The 17,182-nt window shown below is 44.0% G+C and overlaps 1 protein-coding gene across 3 annotated transcripts in view; it reads left to right on the plus strand.

Moving 5' to 3' along the window:
* Window positions 1-1,011: 1,011 nt before the first annotated feature.
* The window catches only part of MYLK (myosin light chain kinase), a 181,009-nt gene continuing 164,838 nt past the window's right edge, over window positions 1,012-17,182 (plus strand). For all 3 annotated transcript variants that reach the window (XM_088662195.1, XM_088662199.1, XM_035129122.3), the window contains exon 1: window positions 1,012-1,332. The gene's annotated coding sequence lies outside the window, so the exon portion shown is untranslated. The remainder of the gene's footprint in view (window positions 1,333-17,182) is intronic.

A 17,182-nucleotide genomic window follows, 5' to 3' on the forward strand; every position in this document is an offset into this window, starting at 1 on the left:
CATGAGAGGTGGTGGGTGGACTCTCATTTCTTGGAAGTTTTTAAGCAGAAGTTGGAGGGCCATCTGCCATGCATGATCTAGTTGTGATTCCTACATTGGAGGGGGTGTTGGACTAAGTGAACCCCATGATCCCTTCCAACTCTACAATTCTATGACCTGGTTGATGCTTTGCCAGATCTGATCATTTTTAGTAAAAGAGGAGCATTTTGCCAAATTACTGGGGGTGGATGGGTTATCCGACCTACATTTTCTTTGGGGTAGGGCTCACCCTTGGCAAAGGCAATAGCACTGCTCCTTCTTACTTAACCTAAGGGTGATTTATCTTTTTGTGTCTGCTGCTGCAAGTGGCGGAAACGGCAACTGTATTGGTAGCCTAGCCACCATTTTGCAGTGTCCAAATTGCCTTACCACTGTTGTTCTTTCGCTTTTTTTTTTATTTAGAAAATGGTGGAAATACAAAAATGGTAGAAAATAAAAACAAAGAAATCAAAATGGACTGGAGTGGAGTGGAGAAAATTCAGAGAAAATTCATCAAAGTGGCCTTTTTCTAAGGTAGTGAGAAAAAGAAAAATCCAGGAAACTTTATCAAAAAATAAATATGAGAAATCTTGGCTCAGCTATACTTAGAAAAGATGCACTCATTATTTTTGTTGTAATGGCTCCATTCTTGCATTGATAATAGTCATCCACCCAAATAATGCGAAGGACACTCCTTCGGTCTTTTTATTTTTTGAGGGGATTCCTTCCACCTGTGACAAGGACAATGAGATGCTCCACACTTTCAAAACGTGCGCACGCCTCTCGAGTTTCTTTCAGATCTGAGGCGACGCTGCCCGAGGCTGCTATGGATCAGTAGTTGCTAGCGGTGTGATCTTCTGTGTCTCTCTCACGCCACGCCGGCCTGCTTTCCGCTCTGCACCTTCCTATCGCATCGCATCCCATCCCCGCCTCGTCCCCCCCCTCTTTCCCCCTCCCCCTGGCTGCAGGTCACCAACGCTTGTTGTCAAAACTGCTAGCAGTCCGTGCAGAAGGGCTGCTGGCTGCTGCTGCCGCTGCCTCTGATTACCTCCTCCGCCCCCCCCACCTCGCTTTCAGCCACATGCACACGCACAAAAACCCAACTCCTGCAAACATTTCCTAATAAGGCTCCCCAGGCATTAAACAGCCCACTTTTTCGAAAGGGGCAGCCTTGGCGGGTTAAAAGGGAGCCGTCTGGACCGTGCCTCTAAGAAACTGAGCAAGCGGGGACAGAGCGAGAGCGCGGGGGATTGTGAGATCCGGCGGGAGTTTCTAACTTGACTGGCGGCGGCAGCAGCAACCAAAGCGATCGCGGTGAGTCTCTCCCTCCCTCCCTCTTCTCCATTGCCTCCAACGATGCGGGTTTCTTCCCCCTGATTCTGGTCACATTATGCTAAATGCAGGCGAAGAGAGATTTAACAACAACAATAATGGCTAGAGAGCGGTAGCGAGTATGATGCGCCTCTTTCCACCTTGAAGCGTGTGCTTTGCTTTTTTGCCATCCTCCCTCAGTTCGTTTGCTTAGTAACTGAGGCTGCAGTACTTCGTAACCAATCCTTTGTAATCCTAAAGCTGCAGATCTGCCGTGGGAGAAAATCCCGTTTGCCACAGGGGGAGTTTCCTCCACCCCCCAACCCCAGTAAATCTGTATTTACTGCTAAAGCGTTAGCCCTGCTTGGCTTACTGAGATTTACTTCCGAGGAGACATGCTTTTGACTCGCGCTTGCGCGTTTCGTTTAACTGAGCTCCCCCCCCCCATGAACCTTTCAAAGGGAGGGGGGCGGGCAGAGAGTGTCCTGCGGCTGCAGCAACAACAGCAGCAAAAACAGCTCCCCATTCACAAAGATGTTTTTCTCTCGCACCTAATTGAAAAATGCCAGCAGCCGTCTAGTGGTGGAGAATGAATGCAAAGGGGGCGGGCGAGAGAGATGCGGCGGCGGCTGGTGCAGCGATAGCTCTGGCCGGGCGTGCAAGGCACAAAGCCTCTTGGCGTTTGCTTTGGTTTGTCGTTGGCTTGGTGTTGGGAAGTGTGTGTGAGTGAGAAACGTACAGGTTGCCTTGGAGCAGCGACTTCCTCTTAATTAATAATGGCGCGAGGGGGATTGCTAGAGCGTCTCTGTGGAGGGAGCGTTTGAAGGGAATCGCTGAGGTGACGAGGAGGGAATCAAACTTCTCTGGTTTGTTACTTGAAGCCTCTGGCTTTTATTTACTTATTTCCGTAATCTGTGCAGCGAAGGTCACCGTTTCTCCTCGCCCTCTGCCTGAAATGTACAACTTATGCTGCTGTTCCGGTTTCAACTTTCTGAAAGTATCGCCCTGTAGGAGCTTCGATGTGTGGGAACTATCTGAACTGACTCATTTAATTGTTACTTGTTACTCTCAAGTGAAATACTAAGGCATAAGTCTGTTTGAAAACAACAACTCCTCACATGACCTGAAGGGCCACATTCTCTCACCCAACACATGCCCAGAACCAGGCACTATCCTTCCTCCCCCCTCTGTACAAATCCCATCAATTGTTCTGAATAGTTTTGATGAACACCAGTTCCCCTAACTTCCCCCCCCCCTGATGTCTATGATCAACAGCAGCTGTTTTGCTTCCTGAATATCCCACTATAATAGGTTTTTAACTATATGGGACTAATGTCTGATATATTTCAGTCACAGATTCACAAAACAAAGAAGATTGACTTTGGTGCATGCTTGACTTGAACACATAAGGAATTATTATGGGCAATTCTGGTCATACTTTGTTGTTTAGTCGTTTAGTCGTGTCCGACTCTTCGTGACCCCATGGACCAGAGCACGCCAGGCACTCCTGTCTTCCACTGCCTCCTGCAGTTTGGTCAGACTCGTTGGTAGCTTCGAGAACACTGTCCAACCATCTTGCCCTCTGTCATCCCCTTCTCCTTGTGCCCTCAATCTTTCCCAGCATCAGGGTCTTTTCCAGGGAGTCTTCTCTTCTCATGAGGTGGCCAGAGTATTGGAGCCTCAGCTTCAAGATCTGTTCTTCCAGTGAGCACTCAGGGCTGATTTCCTTCAGAATGGATAGGTTTCATCTTCTTGCAGTCTATGGGACACTCAAGAATCTCCTCCAGCACCATAATTCAAAAGCATCAATTCTTCGGCGATCAGCCTTCTTTATGGTCCAGCTCTCACTTCCATACATCACTACTGGGAAAACCATAGCTTTAACTATACGGACCTTTGTCAGCAAGGTGATGTCTCTGCATACTTACCTGGGGATAAGTCCCATTGAGCCCTGAATTGATGGTTTTATGGGATTTACCTAGGAAAAGACATGCATAGAATTGTACTTGCAAGTGCACTAGCCTGTTGTTTGTGCCTTTGTAATATTGCATTGCATGGAGTGTTGTTAGGTGTTGTGTAGGCTCCATTGGAACCAGCAGAAGTCCTCATAAGGCTTCATTTTTGACGCACACAAAGCTTTCTTTGGTGACAATACTCACTTGTCCAGAGTACCACACCTCTTTTTTTGCTGCCCATGACCTCCATTTTGTGCTGACACCCATGACACTCAATATATGGGTACTTTCACCTTGTTTGTTTTTATTAAAAAACAAGGTGCAAGTACTCATATACCCTGGGTTAAAAAGTAGTCTTATACGCAGGAATATACAGTACCCCAGTGTGGTGTAGTGGTTAAGAGTGGTAGACTCGTAATGTGGGGAACCGGGTTTGCGTCTCCACTCCTCCACATGCAGCTGCTGGGTGACCTTGGGCTAGTCACACTTCTTTGAAGTCTCTCAGCCCCACTCACCTCACAGAGTGTTTGTTGTGGGAGAGGAAGGGAAAGGGGAATGTTAGCCGCTTTGAGACTCCTTAGGGTAGTAATAAAGCGGGATATCAAATCCAAACTCCTCCTCCTCCTCCTCCTCTTCTGCTTTACATAGCAAAATAAAACAAACTAAGAACCAGTGTCCTCTCAATCCAGTAACCTTGACTGAGTGATATGGAAGAGATGGGGAGCAAAAATAGCACCTTCAGCTGAAGTCTGTTGAGATACAACATGTTTCCAGAGGGCAGGAGCTATGTGTACTTGTGCATGTAATGATAGTGGAATGCTACGACCAGTTCAAATAGTATACTTTTTAGACATGCAAGTGGTGCTTACTAAGCAAGGACTCCTGAAGCAAAACATAATGTGCGAGCCAGAAGTACATAGTAATCACTCTTGGGTGCATTGGCTGGGGAAAGTGCTGCATTACTTACAGGAACTGCTGCTAGCTACAGGTAGGTAGCCGTGTTGGTCTGCCATTGTCGAAACAAAATAAAAATATTTCTTCCAGTAGCACCTTAGAGACCAACCAAGTTTGTCATTGGAATGAGCTTTTGTGTGCATGCACACTTCTTCAGAAGTTAAAGCTATGGTTTTCTCAGTACTTGTCATTAACTGCAGTATATGTTACGTTTCTTCAAATGAGTATGTGCCTGAAGTTGGTGGTAGGTAAGGAGAAAAAGTTCTTGGGTAATGGTCCACTTACCTGCATTTTAAGGGGACTGCAGGGTCTCTGTGCAGGGTCTGTGTATATCTCCCCACTTTTGTCTTGCCCTTATTTTTCATTTCTTGCAGGTTACTAGTGAATAATTTGCAGTAGGACTACTGTAGCCTTACCATGGGACACAGGTGGCGCTGTGGGTTAAACCAGAGCCTAGGGCTTGCCAATCAGAAGGTCGGTGGTTCAAATCCCCGCAACGGGGTGAGCTCCCGTTGCTTGGTCCCAGCTCCTGCCAACCTAGCAGTTCGAAAGCACGTCAAAGTGCAAGTAGATAAATAGGTAAGGGAAGGTAAACGGCGGAAAGGTAAACGGCGTTTCCGTGTGCTGCTCTGGTTTGCCAGAAGTGGCTTTGTCATGCTGGCCACATGACCTGGAAGCTGTACACCCGCTCCCTCGGCCAATAATGCAAGATGAGTGCCACAACCCCAGAGGCGGTCACGACTGGACCTAATGATCAGGGATTCCTTTTACCTTTACCATCAGGTAGAGTAAGGCAGCCTCTTCCAGCAGTGCATGCAGCGCCCCCTGCCACCAATTCCCCCCAGGGGCGTGGCCAGGATCAAATTTAGGGGGGGCAAGGGGCGGGGCCACAGTGGGGCAAGGAAAGTCATGGTCGTTCAGGGGCGAGGGGGCGCCAGGATCAGTTAGAAATAGGGCTGTTCCGATCCCCTCCTCCCCCTCTGCGATCGGCAGGGGCGAGGGGGCGCCAGGATCAGCCCGAAATCGGGCTGTTCCGATCCCCTCCTCCCCCTCCGTGATCGCCGGGGCGGGTGGAGGGAAAGCTGGTTTCCCTCCACCCGCCCCACAGCCAGCAAGGGAGAAGGGAGACGTCCCTTCTAGCCGGCTGGCTGTGGGGCGGGTGGAGGGAAAGCGTTTGGCTGGCTTTCCCTCCACCCGCCCCACAGCCAGCCAGGGAGAAGGGAGACAGCGGCGGGCAGCAGGGCAGGCTGGCCAGCGGCCCTGCTTCTAGGGGGGGCAACTGCCCCCTGCCTATGCCCATTATTCCCCCCCCCCGAGATAACTTAAAAAACACCCTCTAAGTTTCTTTGTTGTGTGTGGGAGGTTATAATAGATAATACAGTGTAACAGTATTTTGTCACATGTGTGCATCCATGATGAACCCATCTGCTACAGGTGCAAAATAGAATTGGCCCTTCGGTCTTTTAAAAAAGTGATTTACGCTGCCACTGCCTGTTGGAGGAATTCAGCATTGTGCTAAGGGGATCAATCCACCAGCGCAAGCTTTATGGCTTGCAAGATGGAATGATTCCCCTTTCCTCCTCTAGTGTGCTGTTCCAGGGGTTCTCCCAACCCCCTGAGCCAATTTTGGGGGTGGGGGGGAGGGGAGGAGAGAGGGGAAAGACCTGCTACACAAGTGGAAGTCATTGTGCAGGGCTTCCACTGATGGGACTCATTAGTTGAATCCCACCCAATATCTCTTACCTCCTCACCAAAGTTGGCCCTACCATTAGGCAGAGTGAAGCAATTGGCCTAGGTAGCAGATGCTGTGGGGCATCATTAACACCCTTTCTAGCTGCTCCTCCTGAGCTCCCAGACCATTCCCAACTGTTTAAGATCAGACCCATGTGTGTCACACAGGCTTCCATGTACCCCTTAAAACAGCTTCCTGCTCTCAGGTGCCCTGGAGGTCACTGCCCTGTTGCCAGTGTTGAAGTCCAGTCAGCTTCTGCACATGGAAGGAAAGGCACTCTACTTTGCCCTTTGGCTCAGGCAGCAAAACGGCTTGGGTCAGTGCTGGTTCTCATCTTTCTTTCTCATTTTACTCGGCATATGGCTGTTGAGAAGCCTGTGAACACCCAGATGTGTAGCAGTTCATTTAAACCAGGCACCCCCAAACTTCGGCCCTCCAGATGTTTTGGACTACAATTCCCATCATCCCTGACCACTGATCCTCTTAGCTAGGGATCATGGGAGTTGTAGGCTAAAAACATCTGGAGGGCCGCAGTTTGGGGATGGCTGACTTAAACTGACTGAAACAAGCGCTGCTCCTTGATTCCTCACTTGTTAGGATGATGCACAAGAAACTATGCTGCAGAGTACCTGATATTGACTCTTTGGGTTAATTGACTCTGATATTGACTCTTCTTTGGTTAATCTTTCTGATTGATGGTTTCATTGTATAGTTCCAGAGGTATTTAAAAAATATATTTTAAACAAGGTTGCTTCTGTGCAGTTTAGAGAGTTTGATCTACCGAAATCAGGAGCTAAAAAAACAGTGTCTTAACATATTTAGGTTGCTCTTTGATGACCTGCTCGTTGAACATTCATTCAGATCAATTTGCAGGGTTGTTATACGACAGTCACTGTTTATTGAGCATTCATTCTGATTTTTGTGTGTGGCTTTTTCATCTTGTCATCAATTGTTATCTGACACTTTCCTTACTGCAAAAAGTTCATCGAGGTGGGTGGGGTGGGGAGAGAGAAGAAGGCAAGAGTGCCAAATCTGCTTTAATTGTGGGATCTGGATTTGTTGGTATGTGATTGAACAACCACAAAATAGTAAGAGTCGGAATGCAGCCTTAATGCAGCACAAGCATTTGGAGACAGGAGTCTAGTTCTGCATATAAGGCACCTCATTGCATGAGATAAGCATTAGCACTGCTAATGTCACCAGATCAAGCTCCTGTTAAAGGGCCAGGAACAAGTTGGTGGCTATCACTGGCTAGGAGGCACAATGGCTATATTCTGCACTGAATAACTGAGCAGGGTTTCTGTGTATTATCACCAAAACAGTGCTTTTTTTATATGCCTCTGGGGTTGCTATTGCCAATTCACCACCCCTGGATGGTTGTTTCTCTCAGTTGAATTGCTGCCAGTTCCTGGACAATGGGGGTACCATGGCAGTGTTTTGGGAGTGAAGGTGAGAAATTTAGGGTTCTATAATCCGCAATGTTTATTTATTTAAGAAATGCATGTACATGCAGTTTCTACCTACCCAATACTGAAAATAGAAGAATGTGGGTTGCCAGGCAAGTATCCTTGGGAAGGGAATTCCACAAACAAGGCACCACTGCTAAAAGGGCAATTTCTATGGTTTGCTGCTTGCCCTCTCCTCAGGTGATAGGGCATCTAAAGGAAAGCCTCTGCTGAAGGAAATCTCAGTACATGAGCAGGGTGATATGAGAGCAGCCATTATACAAGAGGAAAACTCTAGAATGTCAATTTCAACATGAGAACTGGGTAGGGTGTTTAATATGGAGTAGAGTTCCTTAAAAAATGTGAATAAAAATAATTAGTAGCATTTTTGTTTAACCACTATTGTACAATACGCTGTAGCTAGCAAGCCATGGTCACTGCCCAGTGTTGATTTGCTGACATTCGAGTCCTATTATTCTATAACTGCTTTGCAAGCCCCTTTCGTTTCTAGCCAGATCCAACCTTTTCAGTTTGGTTGGTTTGATGGGTAAAGGGATGTTGATGAGAAAACTGCTGTGAAAACAGATGCTATTCTGATGCCCTATTCAAACATGTACAGTGGTACCTCGGGTAACATATGCTTCAGGTTACAGACTACGCTAGCGCAGAAATAGTACCTCGGTGGCAGCGGGAGGCCCCATTAGCTAAAGTGGTGCTTCAGGTTAAGAACAGTTTCAGGTTAAGAATGGACCTCCAGAACGAATTAAGTTCTTAACCCGAGGTACCACTGTACCTACCTTGGTTGGATTTTAAAAAATAATTAAATCAAGTACATCTGCTGGCACTAGATTACTAGGAAGCGAAACTGATGTACATTCCATTGTGAAATGTTTACTGTGAAACAGGCACCCTGCGAATTGTAGGGGGAAAGAAACAAATAGTCCCAGATTTAAAAAGATCAGACTATTTTAAAGTTATTAAAAGTTAATTTGCATCTTTCAGTTCAATAGTTTTCCCTTATATAACAAGTAGGAGTGGGGGAAAATGGATTCAGAGCAAGTATACCGTACATTGAGTTTCAAAAACTTAAAACGTTGTGAATAATTATTTTGAAGTGATTTATGCCATATCAAAATTTACATGTAAAAGTCCATATAAGTTTTTCCTGTTCATTGTTTTAGCAGAGCGAAAGAAAACTTGGAAGTTTTGATTTTGATGAATTCCAGTGACATCCACTGGAAGCAAATCCCTTCCCAAAAAACTTTAGTAAGGAAAATATTCTTGTCTGCTCATGAATTCATGCAGATTTTGGCTGCTTAGTAAAAAATAAAAAATTCATTCTATCATGCGGTGTATAGGAATTAAGATATGATTTTTTTTTCAATCCAGATGTTCAGCCTTGTGAACTGATTTAGCTGACAGAAGCACACAAGCCCTTTGCAATACGTTTTAATTATTGTTTTATATTTTTGAAATGTTATTTTCACCCATCAGCTTTCATAAAGTCATAATTTAGAATTACTTTTGCATTTTATTCATTCAAAGTAATTGTCATTAGCAAAAGAATTCAGTCACGCAAAAGAATTCAGTCAGAACATGTCATGCAAATCCAATTTTGCCCGCTTTATCTTGCTTTGTCAAACACATATTGATTTCAGTGTAAGCTCTATGGTTTCAGATGAATCTACTTAGTTCCAACTAAATATGTTGAACATTATATCTTGCACAAAGCTGTGCAGCCATTCTCTCCCCCCCCCCCGCTTGACAAATGTTCGTCACCTGAGGAGGAATATTTTTTGATTTATGATTTAGGAAAATTCCATGAATCCCAAAGGGATGCAAACACTGCTATCTGCCTGATAAATGTTACCAATTTGCTGTTCTAACTCCTTTACTGTTAAGAAATTACAACTGCTGTTATCATTGGGTTGTGTTTTTTTTTTTTTAAAAAAAGCAAAACAAAAAAATGTAGGGCTCACTGCAGAACTAATTGTGGCTGTGAGGCATGATGTGAAAACAGGTGTCCTTGAGGTCATAGATTCTTGTTTCTTGTGTTCATTGGGCCAGATGTTGCACTGATTTGTCACTCATAAAGCCACATGTTTTAACTGTAGATGAATAGTAAATTGTTTACCAATAGTGGGGTAGGAGAGCTGGGAAAAAAAATCACTTTTGGCAACTAATGTGCCCCTTTGGTTTCAGATAGTACATGGGTAGACGAGTATAAAAAGCCCGGAACACAAATTTTCACTACTCATTTGAAGGGTTTACTTTGCTCAGAATCAAGCATTAGAGTTAATGCTAAATACATTACTTCTGGTAAATGAGCCACCATAGCTGCTGAGGGCTGTGAACATTTCTGTCCCAGGCTTTTTAGATTTTTCTACCCATGTACTATCAGAAACCAAAGGAGCATATTGGTTGCCAGATGTGAAATATATTGGCATTATTTTCAGCTCTCCTACTCCACAACAAGGGCCAAATGACAATGTTATTCACACTTTTTAAAAGCTTGAAGTGGCCTTTTAAATTTTGTGAAAGAAGCAAACATGGGACCCTGATCCAGATCAGATCCCCTCTTTGGTTTCCATCTGAGAACTGCCCCTTCCTGTATGCAATTTGATCCCAACGGTGCTGTTTACGAGTAGGAAGGGACCAATTTTAATTGGAAAACATGGTGAGAGGGGCTCATATCTGGATCAGGACCCCATGATTACTTTTTCTTCAGAATAAAGGTATTCATTTTCCTCCTCGCCACCTCCTCTCTGGACAAGGAGTTGCTAGCATTGAAAGCTGAGAGCTGTGGGACAGTCTTGCCTCCCCATGGAGTGAAGATTGGGTTGAAGAGTTCCAAATTGTGCAAAAACCTAAGTGCCAACAGGAGGCTGCATCCTGTCCTTCAGACCTTTGCCCACAATGCATGGGCAGAGCAAGGGTTGGGCCAGTGAATGTGGTCCTGTTCTCCCAGTCCATGCAATTATTAATTGGGTGAACTGAATGCCCGAGTAGGGTTTCTCTTGCAGTCCAATCCTATGCAGACTTAGTCAGGCGTAAGCCCATTGATTCCATTGAGTTCTACTAGAAGCTGAAAGCTGCTGTGTTTCTCAAGAGAAATGTAGGAGAGGACAGGCAAAGGGAAATTTGTGTACATAACCAAACACATCCTGCTTAGAGCGGTAGTGGACAGCTTGGTGAGGTATTGCAGCTCATCTGACATCTGGTCAGTTGCATTGTTGATGCTCACTGGGAGGAAGGCAATATCAGTGAGTTCTCTACAAATGTACCACCAGAAGTGCTAGATTGGTTCCACTGCATTTGCAGCAGGACAACTGACTGGAGGCCAGGGGAGTGGCACCACCCCACCATGCTGTGCACTACTAGGCAGAACTTCCCTCAACTCATTTGCTGTTTCCTGGTTCTTGCCAATTACTGACAGTCATAGATACAGTCATTAATTCTTGATCACACCTCCATGATATCCATACTTAGTAGAGAGGGAGGAATCAAACTCTTTCACAGCCTTCAAATCATGCCAGCGCTATGTACTTTACCAGAGTTTCTGGATGTTCTGCCATTTCCACAGGAGATTATTCATTCTGAGGTCATGCAGATCAGAGCATCCTTCGAGACATGGGATTTGTTGACCAGTTAAGGTTCAAGGTCTCCTACAACCTCTTATCTTGTGTTTTTATCTGTGATTTCAAAACTATGGTGTGTTGGATCTCCTATAGGAATGTGTGAAGACATGAACAAACAAAGTGATTGCCCAGCATGTCAGTAAGAGAGAGCGGGGGCAGAGATACATTTGTTTTGGAGGAGGTGTGGGAATGGCTTAACTCTGAGCTCTTGGCTTTGTAATGTCATGCACATAAAAACTTAGGAAGAAGTTTCTATCTTTCCCTCACAGCTGTGGAAGCCTCTCAGATTTTGAGAAGCTTCTTTTTTTGGTACTGTCCATATTTATATAGCACACAAATGTATATGCCACTGTGTAATGCGGGATAACAGAGATTTGTACTGAAACCTTACCATGGAGAAAATAATATAACAAAGGATGTGCCATTTCATTCTTTCCTTCCCCTATAAGAAGTCATATTGTCATGTACATTAATTGCTTCTATTTGAAGTGGTGAATTAAACCTACATGCTGTAAGCCAATTTGGGAGTCATATGTCTCATTTTAAATGAAAGCAGACTCTCGGGACTGATCCTGATTACTCATTATTTTACCCAGGCCTTTCTTCCTCTTTTTACCCAGCCTTAAAATACTGATGACAACTTGATTAATGTGCAGTAGTGTGTGTGCCACTGCCCATACAGTGTAGCGGTGATATGGTATCCAGGTCTTTTTGGCAGGGAGAGTGACTGTGTGTGATGTAGCTTTGGTGGGAGGGTGAAGGGTTAATAAAGTGGCTTTCTTTTAAGCTAGTCACAGAAAATCAATACCACTCGTTGCAGTTGCCATGCTAAAAACCAGTAGCTTTGCGGTAACTTTAACTTCTGTGGAAGGCCAGTTTGTATTGGAAGACTGTGCAGTGGCATGACTTTATATCACAAATGAAAGCTCTCTTAATCCTTAGAAAACCAAGATGTAATACCTCATCATCTTTCAGCAAGCCTAGTGGATATTTACCTTCTCACTGGCTTCTGTAGACCATGTGCTTGCGGAATGGAAATATGCCAATTTTTCCAGTTGTGTTTTTTTTAAAACCACAGATCAGAAATGATTATGGGGTTGTTGTTTTGAGTCTCAAGTTGCCAGATTTATGATGAAAATGGGGGAAAAAATATCAGCTTTCACTTAAATGTATAGGAAAGATTTCTAGTTTTCATTTTTTTTCCTTTTGGAGAAAAATGTAAGAAGCTTGAGCACTTATGGGCTGAAGTAGGGGGACAGGCAGCTTTGGAGTGGGGAAGAACATTTAGCACATGATACAGGGATGTAGTGAACTTGCCTGTTACGCAGAATTAGCATCCACATGAATGTGATGGCAGATGTTAAGCCAGGCTTTACAGTGAGCATGTTGCTCTTAGTCAAATTAACCAACTATTTGGAAATTATTATCTCTGGATGTGAAACACCTTTAGTCCACTCCTTAAAAAAGAAGAGATATGGGATGGAAAGCTTTGCAAACATTTTTTGACTAGCAGTAAGCCCCACTAAATTCAGCTGGGCATACATAGAAAAGTGTAGAATCATGGAATCATAGAGTTGGAAGAGACCACAAGGGCCATCCAGTCCAACCCCCTGCCAAGCAGGAAACACCATCAACGCATTCCTGACATATGGCCGCCAAGCCTCCGTTTAAAGACCTCCAAAGAAGGAGACTCCACCACACTCCTTGGCAGCAAATTCCACTGCTGAACAGCTCTTACTGTCAGGAAGTTCTTCCTAATGTTTAGTGGAATCTTCTTCTTAGTGTACATCTGATTGTATCCTTGGTCTTAACAAAAGTAAGATTGCTATCTTTCCATTTGCTTGACCTATGGTTTCTAAGCCTTTAGCATGTTTTGCATATTGCTATAACGATTTCAGTGTCCTTGCCTCTGCAAATAAGAGGACCTGAAACTAAAGTTGCCAGCTCCCCACCAGGGCAATGCTGCCATGCCTTTAACAGCTACACGACAGATAGAAATTCAACAGGTGCTCTTTTTTTTTTAGGACAAAGGTGCAGTGTCAAGAAAAGCTTTCCCTATTAAAATCATACATGTTATGTAACTGTTAAAAACAGAGGAGCCCTGCTGTGGTGGGGTGGGGAGGTTAAAAGACCAACCAAACCTTTTTTTTTAAAAAAAAAAGTAAATTGGAAATTTTGGCAATTCAGTGAGAATTGGATGAGACAAGGCTACCCAATGTATTCGGGTTGCTTACTCTACACAGCAGTTAATGTAATGTCCATTCATACTGTCAAACATAAAAATTACACAACCAACAATTCAGAGCACATGTACAAGCAAAATTGTGTATTTTGCCTTTAGGAAGACAACCTCAGTTGCTTGAACCTTCTTGCTGGCAAACCTAGTACATTCCTGTTACATTCCAGAAAGCTGATATAATTATTCATGTGTCCTTATTTAAAATGGTCATGTCTGCTAACAGCTGCTTCAGCAAACTCTATGACTTACTAGAGATAATTCATTCTAACTATGGATAATTTTTCAGTCAAGGTACACTTCAGCCTCTGTAACTGGAAAAGAATGAATAAAAGAGTTAAATACATAATTTCAGTTGTATATGAGCTCTGAAAAGATGCAAGAGATTTTTTTTAAAAAAAACATATTTGTGGAATAGCTGTTAAGAGTAATAAATTGATGTGATATACAAACCCCGCCACCTAGGATTACATGGTGCAGAATTCCAGCTGGTATTAATTGATACAGTACTGTAGTTTAATCGGGGGTGGGAATTCTATTCATTCTTTCAATATTGCATTTCTTCCCCTCCCTTGCTCTCCAAAGAGCCCAAAGTGTAAGCAGCTCCCAAAGCAATCAGTGGAACTGTTATTTCCATTTGTACTAAAAGCTGTAATCTGATTGGCTGGTTAGTTCAAATCAATATTTTGTCATGAAGCCCTCCTGTATTGCCCACTTGCAATGCTGCAATGACAAAAGAAGTCACAAATGACAAAATTATCTGTGGGGTATACCTAGCAGTCTGTTCCTTAAGCCTCTTGCCTTGAGCACTGATTTGGCTTCTACCTATTGCTTACCTATTACCTCCATAGCATGCAGACCTTCTTGACCATTAGGAAGTTTTTTCCCATTGTTCTATCTCTGATTACCGTAGTTCCTCCTTGCCTCAGTTACCTAACGTCCTTCTCCGTTTCCTCAAGCCACCTACCTTCACTTTTGGTTTCTCTTTTGCAGCCCATTTATTACTACCGGTACAGTATGTGCATTTCCTTCTGTCTCTTGCCCCTGGGTTCTCTGGCTGTGTGTACACATCAGTGGCTTAAAACATGTCACGGCAGTTTCCCCACTCCTGCTGCATTTCAAGTCACATTTGTACACTGTTGTATACCTGACAGTGGGCAGGGATGTCTTTACCTGATGTGCATTACCTGATTGGTTTCCCTCCCCTGTAAATACCCCCCTCAATTGATGAGACTATCACCCATGCATGCACAATGACTGTCTCAAATGTGCACACTTCAGGTTAATTGCAAAGTAAATGTGGCTCCTTTCAGATTGAAGCTAGTTGAAGAGAAAGCACATCAAATAGCAGTATTTCTCGAAAGCCCACAGGGTAGTTCTACATTGTAGGCAACAGTTGTGTGTACACTGATACAAAAGCCAGCTGTGGGAGCACACTAGGACAAGAGAAAATTGTAATGTGTATACAGGCTCAGTGTGTCCCAGTCATCAGCTTGGCTCTTAGAGGTTTTAATGCCAAGCAAATGGACATATTTTCCTTCCCTCACAGAATCTGGACTGTCAACTGTTTAGCTCCCTGAGCAAGTCAACATTCCATTCCATCGCATCAGCTAAGCTAATCATTGTCAGAAATTTCAACATCCCAAGCACAATACAATGTTATTTTATATTGAGTAAGGAAACCTGTGATTGAACAATAAAAGCAGCTTGTTTATCAGCCAGAAATCTTAGAAGTATAGTTGTACACAGGTCATTGGTGCAAAATGGTTTCTAGCCTTTTCGAAAATAAAAATTCAAAGCTTAGCTTTTGAAATGGTACAGTTTAAATCAAAATAATTCCACTTTTGGTTGTGTAGTAGTGAATAGAGCACTAAAGATATTGAACTAGGACACAAGGCATTGGGTTGTGTCAGAACTCTAGGACTGATGGTGGGAAAGTATCTTTTGAAGGCAGAGAGCGGGAAGAGAGATTCCGAACAGAATCTTAGATTAGTTAAGGTTCACTGAATGTCTTTGTTGAAAATTCAAGAAGAGCATTTAAATACAGAAGTGCTGATGAAGGTGCAGGGCATCACAGATCTGTTTCCATAGTGATGTTGTTCAAACAGAAGCTTAGAAGTGCATTGAATATATCTTCTATAGAAAATGGCAATCTTGGGGAGGCACTGACATTATTTGTTAGGTCTCCGTGACTGGATGGATTGTAAGGGACCATCTACACTTTCGTTTGTCTCGTGATTTCAAGTCACGGGTCTGATAGGGTTGGGGTTTTTTTGTCCTGGGAAAACCTACTGTTTACTGCTCAATTGGAACAAACATCAATCCACAACAAACCCATTTTACCTTTGTTCTGATTCATCAGTAAACAGCAGTTTTTCCAGGGAAACTGGTGGGTCAAAAAGCCCCCTCTAGAACCCTTGACTTGAAATCACAGAATGAAAGAAAGTGTAGATGGGCCCTTGTAGAGTGTTCCCTCAGCCTCCTCTCTTCTCCCCTCTCCTTGGGAGTACTCTGGGCAGCAGCACTGCCACTCCTGGTCTCTGAGCTGCCCCCACCCCGCCCCAAAGAGAGGTGCCTCCTCCCACTGCTCACAGGGGCCTGGGAAGCACCCACTGGCCAACCCCAGAGGCACCCTTCGCCTGGGGAGCTTGTAGCCAGGGCTGCTGCAACCAACAGCTGTGCAAGACTTTGGGAGGCAGAGATGCAAGAAGGCATCAGAGAAGGGAGGGAAGAAAAGAGGGACAGAGGCTAGTGTTGCCTGCGGCACCCCTGACCATCATTCAAGGCACCATGGCACACTGGTTGAAAACCACTGCCTTAAGCAATTCCAGACTGGGAAAGATACTTGCTTAAAAGGTTTGTTGAAAGAGGAAGGTCTTCAGTAGGTGCCAAAAGCACAACAGAGATGGTGCTTTTCTGATATTCAAGAAGAGGGAATTCCAAAGGGCAGGTGCAACAACACTAAAGGCCTGATTCCTACATTGTGTAGAATAGACACCTCATTATGATGGTATCTGCAGGAGTCCCTCAACCTGCAGAGCACAGGTGATTTATCTTCTCCTTTTCTCCCACCCTTGAAAAATGCTCAAACTAGGAAACTTATTTTGTTAAAAAAATCAAAATCAGTTTGTTGTTGTTGTTTAGTCGTTCAGTCGTGTCTGACTCTTCGTGACCCCGTGGACACCAGGCACTCCTGTCTTCCACTGCCTCCCGCAGTTTGGTCAGACTCATGTTGGTGGCTTCGAGAACACTATCCAACCATCTCGTCCAAAAATCAGTTTAGGAAACCTTTAAAATATTTGGTTGCTTAAACTTGTCTGAGGTGCTATTCCTAATATTACAAAGTGGTTGTTAACAAAACCCATGCTACTGAATGTAAAATAAAATAAAATAAAAAAATTCCTTCAGTAGCACCTTAAAGACCAACTAAGTTTTTATTTTGGTATGAGCTTTCGTGTGCATGAAAGCTCATACCAAAATAAAAACTTAGTTGGTCTTTAAGGTGCTACTGAAGGAATTTTTTTATTTTACTTCGATCCAGACCAACACGGCTACCTACCTGTAACCAAAATAAAATAAAAATCAGTTACTAGCAGTAGAAGTGCAATAATTTGTTAACATCCACTCTTCTGGAGAGCTGTGGAACTGTGTCCCATGTAGCAGCAGCAGCAGCAGCAGCACCTTCCTCACTGGCAAAGCAACTTAGACTCCCATTTCTGTTGTTGTAGTCAATAGGAAACTGGCTTGCTTATGGTATTGTGCCAATCACAGAGGTTTCAGCTTTATTCACTTCTCCATGATACACTATTTGGGCCCTTCCATTAATGCCTTGATCAGGCTTCCCCTTTGCCAACATCCCCCAATGTGTGGCTTGCTCTCATACAAGCAAGACT

This window comes from Zootoca vivipara, chromosome 1 (genome assembly GCF_965207765.1).
Source record: "Zootoca vivipara chromosome 1, rZooViv2.hap1.1, whole genome shotgun sequence".
NCBI classification, from domain to species: Eukaryota; Metazoa; Chordata; class Lepidosauria; order Squamata; family Lacertidae; genus Zootoca; species Zootoca vivipara.